Below are 9,275 nucleotides of genomic sequence, written 5' to 3'. Positions count from 1 at the left end.
AAAAAGCCTGGAAAACTACTTTAGTGTCAAGGGCTGTGTTCATACACTGTTTTCTTTCAGAACCAAGGGCCGATGCTCGAGGACCACGAAGTTGAGATAATGGCAGTCTGCGGAAGTTACTACACGACGGGTTCGGTGCCTGTGTCAAGATTGTGCATTTGAAATTTCTAACTGCACTGGTGTCTGGACAGTGTCATTCCATTTGGGCAGAAAACACGAGAAAGGACAGCCCTTACCCCTTGCCAAGTTTTGGGCTTCTAATCATACACACATACTTGTTTTATTGAATTTAGAAAGTGTGGTGGCAGTGCTTGGATTTTCTGGTTGCCATGCTCACCACATAGTTTGTGCCATGTTCACGGACTGCTATACTTTTTGAGCGTGTTGTATGCTATGGATATCTGGAGTTGTTAGAAACATAGAAAGTGTGTACAGAGTGGTTCAGTCTTAAAGGGAACACCAGAATGCATGGCTGGTGCTCCGTATAGTGCCGGCTGCAGGCACCTGCGGATGTTTAGTGCAGTCGCAGCGAGCACCATGGGCGGTGTGTACTGCGCATCGACAGCTGCTGCACCACACCACATCTGCGCTGTAGCTTGCAGTTGCAGACGACGCAGTGAGCACCACCTCTGGTGCTCACTGCATCTGCGCCGAGCTTCCACGAGCACTTGGAGCCGGAGCTGCACGGAGCACCAGCCACACGTTCCAGTGTTCCCTTTTATGGTGTACCATTCTGTATGTGCGCATCCTTAATCCTTTTAATTTTTAAAACAGACAAACAAATGACTGTGTGCACACTCATGGTGTTTTGTTTTCTGCAAGACACTTGAACACTGTTCAACATCCTCATCATTGTGTCTTAATATTTCCCCCTTCAGTGGTGCGGTTAGACATGTGTACACATCGTTTACTACTTTTTGTGCTTTTGATCAGCGCGCTCAGTTGACTGCATCGAGGCTTAGTTGGCAATATTCTTCAAATTAACAATTCAGAAATGAGGCTGTCGAGTGTCAGCATGTCTCGCGTCTACATTTCTGATATGGCTAATCTAGAGTGTTGATTGTTAACCAGTTGCATTGTAGAGTTTATGTGATTATAAGTACTTGTAGAGGATCTCTAGCAAAATTTCAATAGTCACCGATTTGCCTCGAGATTGGTTCAGCACATCAATAGACACATCTGGATTAGTAACCCAAGCAACAATTGATTTTTTTTTTACAAATTGCTATTGAAGTTTTATATTTGGTCCAAAAGGTTGAGGGGCTCTACAGGCAACACTGAAAATGTGATGTCAGATGTAACAATTTGTTTCTGATGGTTCACAAGAAGCTTGAAGCTGCGAAATGACTGCTGGTTAGGCTCGCTCCCTCAAAACGAAAAAAAAAGCATGCACAAAATGCCGCTTTTGTTCAGACTGCCTGCTCAACTTGCAAGTTATATGACACGTGACGTCACCCCACTGAAGAGAGTAGGAATATTTGAACGTTGGTTTTGGGATCACCTTTATTTGTCATTTTCTTAATGCCTATTCTGAATTCAGAGGGAATAAATTGCGTGCCGGGAAGAAAAAAGCCTGGGTATTTCGAAAATGTGTTAAGTTTGGGTAGCTCAAAAAACTGCCGGAGTTCCCCTTTTGGCACATTTGAGCATGATGTACCTTGAACAGTTGTATAATTAAATGGCACTTAACTGAATGTCACTACTGCAAACTAGATACCCATTTTGCGAAAAAAAAAAAGCTACAACTAAAAAGAAAAAGACAAACAAAAAAACTTTGGGGAACGCATAAAGGGGTACTCCGGCGATTTCTTCATGGTCCCCGATTTGTTTGAAATTTTGCTAAACTCACCAAACAACATCGCTAAAATAGTATCCCAAATATTAGGTTAAAATAAATTTTTTTTTTTCACAAAGTTATTGAATTTACAGTTTTGGTCCTCACCGTGTTTTTCAAACTGAAAGTCTCTACTGGCAACAGCGAAAACGTGACGTAAGTGGAAGTGCAGGGGTTCACTCTTTGGACTGTAGAATTTGTTCCCAACTGATTCGAAGCAGTTTTATGGTGTCAAATGAATGCTTTGGAAGCTCACTCCAGCATGGAACAAATGATTGGCATATTCTATTTTTTAGACTGTTCGCTCGACTGGCAAGCCTGCCCGCCACTGACGTCACGGCACTGAAAAGTGCGGGTATATTTGAATGTTAATTTTTGCATCATTTTCTTTCGCCGATTTCGCAATAACTATTATGAATTTCGTGATACTAGATAGCATACCGGAAAGGGTAAAGGCCGGGGAGTCAGAAAATATAGTTAGTTGAGGTAGATTAAAAAGTCGCTGGAGTACCCCTTTAAGCTTTGCCTTTAAAAGCTTAAAAGCTTCTCATTAAACCCTCGCTTGTTCACAAACCGCGAGCACTTGTGCGTGGTCTAGTCGATAGGTTGAATGTCACATGATGTCACATGTTTCCATTTGAATTTTGCCGCAAAATTTTGTGGGAAAATTTTCCGCTAAATTTGGCTCGAAAATTTTCTTCTAAATTTAGCGGAAAAGTTTTCTGCCAAATTTAGCGGTTTGATAGGATCATGACGTCACAGCCACGTGTGACGTCACACGTGGCTGTGCACGTCTCATTATAGAATTTTTTGGTCCCGCTAACGCCGAATTTTTTGCGACACTACGCTATCGTGGTAAAAAAAAACTGTTCCTTTTCTATAGCCAAGATCAAGTTCAGGCCCCGGTCCAAAGCCAAGCCAATCCGATGCACCTCCTGCAGCTTTACCGCCCGCACAATCACCGAGATGAGCATTCACACAAAGACCCACGGCTCCTCCGGCCAGTTCTTCCAAGGCAACCACTTCACTGCCAAGGTCGACTTTCTGCGCCACATGTTCACCCGCACGGAGGTCACGACGCACAGGTGTTGCCTCTGTCCGACGGAGTTTGCGTCCAGACAGGCTCTCTTGAAGCACCTCAACACTCACGCAAGTGGCGAGACCGGGAAAACATTCAGGTGTCCTCAGTGCCACGCTGAGGTGCGGTCTCACAACCTTGTGTCGCACGTGCGCTGCCACATGGGCGAAGCACCTTTCGAGTGCGCCTACTGCCGGCGGACATTCTTTCGTTCGTGCAATCTTTCGTATCACCGCCGCATTTGCCACCGGGCTGCCAGGCCCTAGGCTCACTGTCTGCGGAATGCATGGGGGGGGATATCGGGCATTTGTCGAAAGTGACGCACCAAACATGGTTTCGAAGCGAAAAATTGTGTGTGTAGTCGGCGACGAGAACAAACTTGTGCCGCTGCCAATGTCTGTTCATGGTGCCACGTGTGGTATTATCGTTATGGAGCATTCCGATTCATTCGCCGAGACCACATCGCTGCTTTTTTGGGCATCCGAGCTGAAAGGGGGAAAGAAGAGGATGTCTGGTACTTCGTGGTTTCTCAAAACTTGGGTCCTAGGAACCCGAGGATTGGTCGGAGTAGCACCTCCAGGGATTTCTTGGGCACCTACCCCCTAGATGAAGTGGTGTCCCAGTTCGAGCGTTGCCGAGCTAATCCCGACTCGTGATTACGGACCAAACGGACCTTTCTTTCTGCTTTGTCTCGGTTCAAGCATTGCTGAGCTAATCTTTGATGTGTGGTGCCTGACCAAACATTCCTTCCTTTCTACTTTGTTTCAGTTCAAGCATTGTTAAGCTGTTCATTGGTGCATGGGTACTGGCCAAGCGTTCCTTTCTTTAGGCTTTGCGTGCGAGATTTAGCCAGGCGGCTTGTAGGCTTTCCATATTCGTAGGAGCTGGTAAGCTCGTTAACCAAAGAGCTGTGTCAATGTAGATTACTTTGTGCCTCGAGTGAGGGGCCCGTCGATTTATTTCGACTCGTGTCATAATTTTGTCTTTCAGTAGGAGACGTTTTGCATTCGTTGTGTGCTCACCGACTTTGATGGACTCTGTATGACGAATGCATGCCAACAGTCATTGGTGCGCACGACCTTGTGGGCCGACGAGCCTACTGCAGCAAATGCATTTAAGTTTTAACTCTGTGCTTGAGTCATTGAGTAACAGTTCACAGTCCCATATGAGTACTATATGGTGACTCTGAGTTCAATACAGCGAGGTTGCTATAGCATCTCTCTGAAATTCTGATTTTTATGTTCCTTAATTTTATCCACTGTTAATTTTAGCTTATGTAAGAAAAAACAAAAACCACTGCTTTACAATTTTTTTGTTTGGTTTAGATGTTCTTGGTGTGAAGACGTTGCGAGAATCTTTTGTCGAGCTGCAGAATTTTCTCCATTAATACATTATGTTTGTGCATACTGTTTGTGATTGCCGTTTCATTAATTTATTCATTTGTTTATTTTCCGTGCTCATGAACAGCTTCACTGACACCTTTGAAATGCTCTCAGTACTTCGAAATTGTTTCAATCTACATTGTTTTAAGTTTATCGAGAAGGGTGCATCTCGACTCTGGAATCGGCATTTTTGCAGTGTGTTTAATGAAACCATTATGTGAAATGTGCACCTGTACTTGATACGAAGAAGAGAACCCAGCATTTAAACCCCTCGGGCTGAGGCTGACCTCTTGGAGCGTGCGTTTTGAAACTGGGGTCTTCAGAGTATCCTCAGGGGTTCTCAATTTCCAAATATACGCAGCCATCTTTGCCCCTAAGTAAAGTGTTTTTCCAGCGTAAGCACTATTGTAGAAAATCCGAGCCATCTACTGATGCGTAGCTACGTTTCAAACACTTCTTGGTTTGTGGCAGACATGTACACATTACCCCAAAAAAGTAACTAAATACCGTTACCCTCAAAAAGTAACTACCGTAAATACGGTTACTCGTTCAAGAAGTAACTGAACACATTACTCACTCAAAACAAATGCATTACAGTAAAATGGATAGGTGGGCTAGTTGGTACATGTTTAACTTGTGAAGCGCCTAAAAACTAGGACACGAGGAACGAGGACGTTGCGGAGTACATTGAATGCGCAACGTCAGTTGTTTACGAAATACCTATGACTTGTGGAAAAGCATAGTATATAGGGCAAACGGGGAGGTGCATCAACGATGGGGCACGCAAGCATGCCTTATCTGTTAGAAGTTCCCCATCAGGTAATCTAGCAATTCACTATGATAGGTGTCCGTGCGCGCCTAATCTTGACAAAGCAAAAAATAGTTGGAAAACTAAAAAACAAAACTGAGAGAGAATTGTTTGAGGCCTACTGCATTAGAGTAAAGGGCGAGGATAGCTGCGTGCACTTAGCTGAGAAAGAGTTTTCCTTTTTGTGTCAGGAGACTGAATTTTTGTACAAATAGTAAGTGTAGCAAGTTACTTTGCTCGTTACTTTGACGACCAAATACACAATTGCTCTTTTTTTCACGGTTTATACAGGTTCCTTTTTAGTAGTCGTTGCGTTTAAGCAGTAGCTGCTGCTCAAAGTTTTCATCAGTAATGTTTCCCCGCTGCGTCTCGGGCGACGCTGAAGAGTCGTTTTGCTGACGCACTCGAAGGAACGGCAGTGTTGTGCTTCAGAAAGAGCTGGTGTATCTGGGATTCCCTTCTCTCTTTTCTCTCTGTTTCTTCCTAGTTGACAGTGAGCTATATGCATTCCCGTGTTGGCAACCTACGGGTTTACATATAGTCTGTACACGATTCTAGAAGGTTCAACCAACGAACCTTATTGTGTTCTGTAGGTGAATGACATTCATTCCCAGCTGTAGAGTTTGACTGACATGCTCAGCGATAAACGTTGCTATACTGTCATTCTGTTTAGTTGTTTTTCGGGTTGCCCATCTGCCTTTGTCACTGTAGACGTGTACTAAGGTTCGGATGAAAACGAGGCTGTTCAAACGTTGTACATCTTACTCCTCAAAAGTAACAAAATACCGCTACTCGTGGTTTCGCCTTAACAATAACTATGTTACTGTTTTTTTTGTAAAAAAGTAACTAAACACGTTACTCGTTACCGCAAACAGTAACTAGGTATAAGTAACTAGTGCATTACATACATGTCTGGTATGTGAATTATTGTTTACGAGGTCTGTTAGCTCTTGCACCGCTTTACTGCACCAATGCCAAGACCGGGAAGGGTCCTTTGACTTGGAAGATCCTCCTTATGTGGGTCGGGGCAATTCATGGTGTGCCGTCTTATGCAAAACAAAAATTATTTTGTACGCACTGGTACTTCGTTATAATTGCGTGCATATTTGTTTCGGGTGAGCCTTGCACAATACCTCTTTACTTCTTAGTGCCTCTAAACACTGTTTTTGGGAAACTTGGCAAGCTGCCGAAGCTGTGTTTCCAGTGAGCCCATCAGAGCGTGACATGTAACTTCACATCTTTGGAGAGCAGTCGTACGCTTTGCTCCGCCACTCTAGTTGGCTCACTGGGCCATAGCTTTTACTCTTCGCTAAGCTACGTCAAAACAAAGTATAGCAGCCGTGGTTTTCGAGGACGTGTTTACTGGTTTATGCCACAACAGACCCTTCTTGAAAAATGTGCTCCGTCTGGTAGTTGCTGTTTTATTTATCTAAGTCGGCCATTGTTTGGGCACATACTTTGCGCATGTATTGGGCACGAGGGCTTTGTCAGCGTTTGGCGAGGACTCGGATCCAATCGCACGCTTCGTGCCCAAGAAATGGCGACTGGCAGTGCGTCTTTACAAGGTTTCGAAAAGGGTCTAAGCTGGCGTCCTTGATTTCGTCTTTACCCTCTAACAAACACATTTTTGCCTTTCCCCGGTGCAGCCGACGCCGGATCAAAACGGCAGATGGCTCGAGCCAAGCCGAAGCCTCTCCTGAAACTTTTCCAGTGCAAGATCTGCACCTACATGACTCGCAAGCTGGCCAACATGCGGCGCCACTTGCAGTCGCACTCTGGCGAGCGTCCCTTTGGCTGCCCCCAGTGCTCTGCGCGGCTCGTGTCCAAGTCGGCGCTCCAGGCCCACCTGCGCACCCACACGGGAGAGAAACCCTTCGAGTGCGACGTCTGCTTGAAGCACTTCACCCAGAAGAGCAGCCTGACCAAGCACCGGCTCATCCACACCGGGGAGCGGCCCCACAAGTGCCACATGTGCTCGATCGCTTTCTCGCAGAAGCAGCACCTCAAGGTGCACATCCGCTCCCACACGGGCGAGAGGCCGTTTGCGTGCGGGCACTGTCCCAAGTCGTTTGCGCAGAACGACGACCTGGTGAGGCACACCCGGATCCACACGGGGGAGAGGCCGTTCAAGTGCCCGGAGTGTCCCCGCACGTTCACGCAGTCCACGGGCCTCAAGAGCCACGTGAAGACGCACTGCAGGGAGGCCGTGCACAAGTGCGACCGGTGTTCGCTGGGGTTCAGGACGAAGAACGGGCTGGGAAGGCACAGGGCGATACATGACCAGTGATTTTTCCCACGATGCTTTCTTTCCGCATTGTCGTACGGTGTACGGGACCGGTCGGAATTGAAGTTTATTTGCCGAGCATTTTAGATGTCGAGCTGTAAGGCCCTACAGTCCGTTGCAACTCCAGAACGAAGGGCGAAGGTAAGACGGGCCGGGGAGGAGGAAGCAGACGGAACGCTGAAGAAGAGAGGGGGAACCTACTTCTCTCTTTAGTGTTCCGTCTGCTTCCTCCTTTCCGGCCCGTCTCATCCTCGCCCTTCGTTCTTGAGTTCCAACTGACTGTAGGTACACGCTTTATGGAAATGAGCTTTCCTTATTTGCAGGTTTTGTGGGACAGAAGTTTTATCTTGGGGATACATAGTATGAGAATGTTTCTTACTCTTGCAACAAGCATTTTTGATTGTCAAGCTGTATGGTTCTTTATTCAAGTTATCTACTATTATTTTTTTGCGAGTTTTGTGGGATGAGAACATCATCCTGGGGGATATAGTATGAGTTTGGTTTTCCTTGCTGGTGGTTTGACTGGGGTCATCTTGTGATTCGATAGATTGTTATAAGTAATGTCGGTGCCTTCGATGATCTCGAAGATTTATGGGACCACGAAGTTGCGATTGCTAATCCAGAGCTCGGGTCGCGGAGTTCCTGTGAGTTTGAACTTACGGATGTGGTTTAGGTTAGAAGTGAGGGGGCTTCTCTTTTTTAGAAGCCTGTTGCATCAACTTCCGTGGATCTATTCCACCACAAATGCCGAGGACATTTTTCGTAGAATTTAGTTAATCTGGGCTTTCTTTGCCGGTACATAATGAATAGAATATTTTTGTGCTTAATGTTTTTTATTGCAGCTATCTGCTAGGTTGCCCAGTTTCATATTTTGCATTTTCTTTATACTGTATAACATCATTGATCGTGTTGCATTTTGAAATCTCTACCCAAAAAGGCTGTTACGTTGAAGAATAAGTGAGCTTCAGTATGACGTTCACGCTTGTTGAGGCCCATTCACAGAGTAGTGTTTGACTACGTTGTGAGGACTTGCGCAAAGTTATGACCGAGTCTCCAGGACATCCGTGTTTTGGGCGCTGCCTGGTAATCAGTTCAGAGAGTAGTTTTGCACGTGACATGGGAAGCATAGATGTCTCAATGGATTGTGATCGCGTCTTTCCGTAACATAATCGGGTGCAGGTGTGTGAATTGCCTTTAGTGTTGTCTGCATTAGCTGTGTTAAGCATCCTGCCTGTGTGCTTTACAACATCTTGTAGGCGCCATAATATATGCAATAAATATGTCGAACAGAAAAGTATTGGGGTTTGCCCAAATGATTTTTCATAGAACTTGCTGATAGAGTTAACTCTAAAACTAAAGGAGAGGCAGATTGCCTTTTTGTTGAGCTTTTGGTTTACACTGGTGTGCCTGATATAAATGTCCTGTTCCCGTCCTCGTCCTCTCTGTTTTATACTTTCAAGTTTTGTATCTGATATAAATGTTGCCACATTTTAGCATATTTCTTCCTGTATGAACTCAACACAATTCAGTCTGCTCATATCTGATTATTTGAAGCAGCTGTCATAAAATGTCTCGATCTGTGTCAATCTTATCTAAAGTTGGAATATTAAGTTTCTCTTTTGCATTCAACTTTTCTGGATTACTGCATGGGCCTGTTGCTTTTCATGAGGCCCAGCTTACTGCATAAGCAAATACAGCCTTAAGATTTTGTGCTCGGTTTTGTGATTTAATAGATGTCCTTAATACTTCCAACTTGAAACCCACAAAGTTGTTTACCATTTGCGTAATACTGAGTTGCTGCATGAGATGACACACAAAATAGTTGTGATTTAAACATTGCTACTGTTTATTTTTTAAAACTGTTTAAAAATAAATACTGCTAATAATGA

The 9,275-nt window shown here is 44.9% G+C and overlaps 1 non-coding gene across 1 annotated transcript; it reads left to right on the top strand.

Annotated features, from left to right (window-relative positions):
• The first annotated feature begins 2,143 nt into the window (after positions 1 to 2,143).
• LOC115332419 lies at positions 2,144 to 9,275 on the top strand. Its single transcript, XR_005798057.2, has 2 exons — positions 2,144 to 2,183; positions 2,718 to 9,275. It is a non-coding gene; the product is annotated as an uncharacterized LOC115332419 (transcript).

This window comes from Ixodes scapularis, unplaced genomic scaffold (assembly GCF_016920785.2).
Source record: "Ixodes scapularis isolate PalLabHiFi unplaced genomic scaffold, ASM1692078v2 PGA_scaffold10__122_contigs__length_95168666, whole genome shotgun sequence".
NCBI lineage: Eukaryota > Metazoa > Arthropoda > Arachnida > Ixodida > Ixodidae > Ixodes > Ixodes scapularis.
The sequence above is the reverse complement of the archived record's forward strand: the minus strand, read 5'-3'. Positions and strand labels throughout refer to the sequence as shown.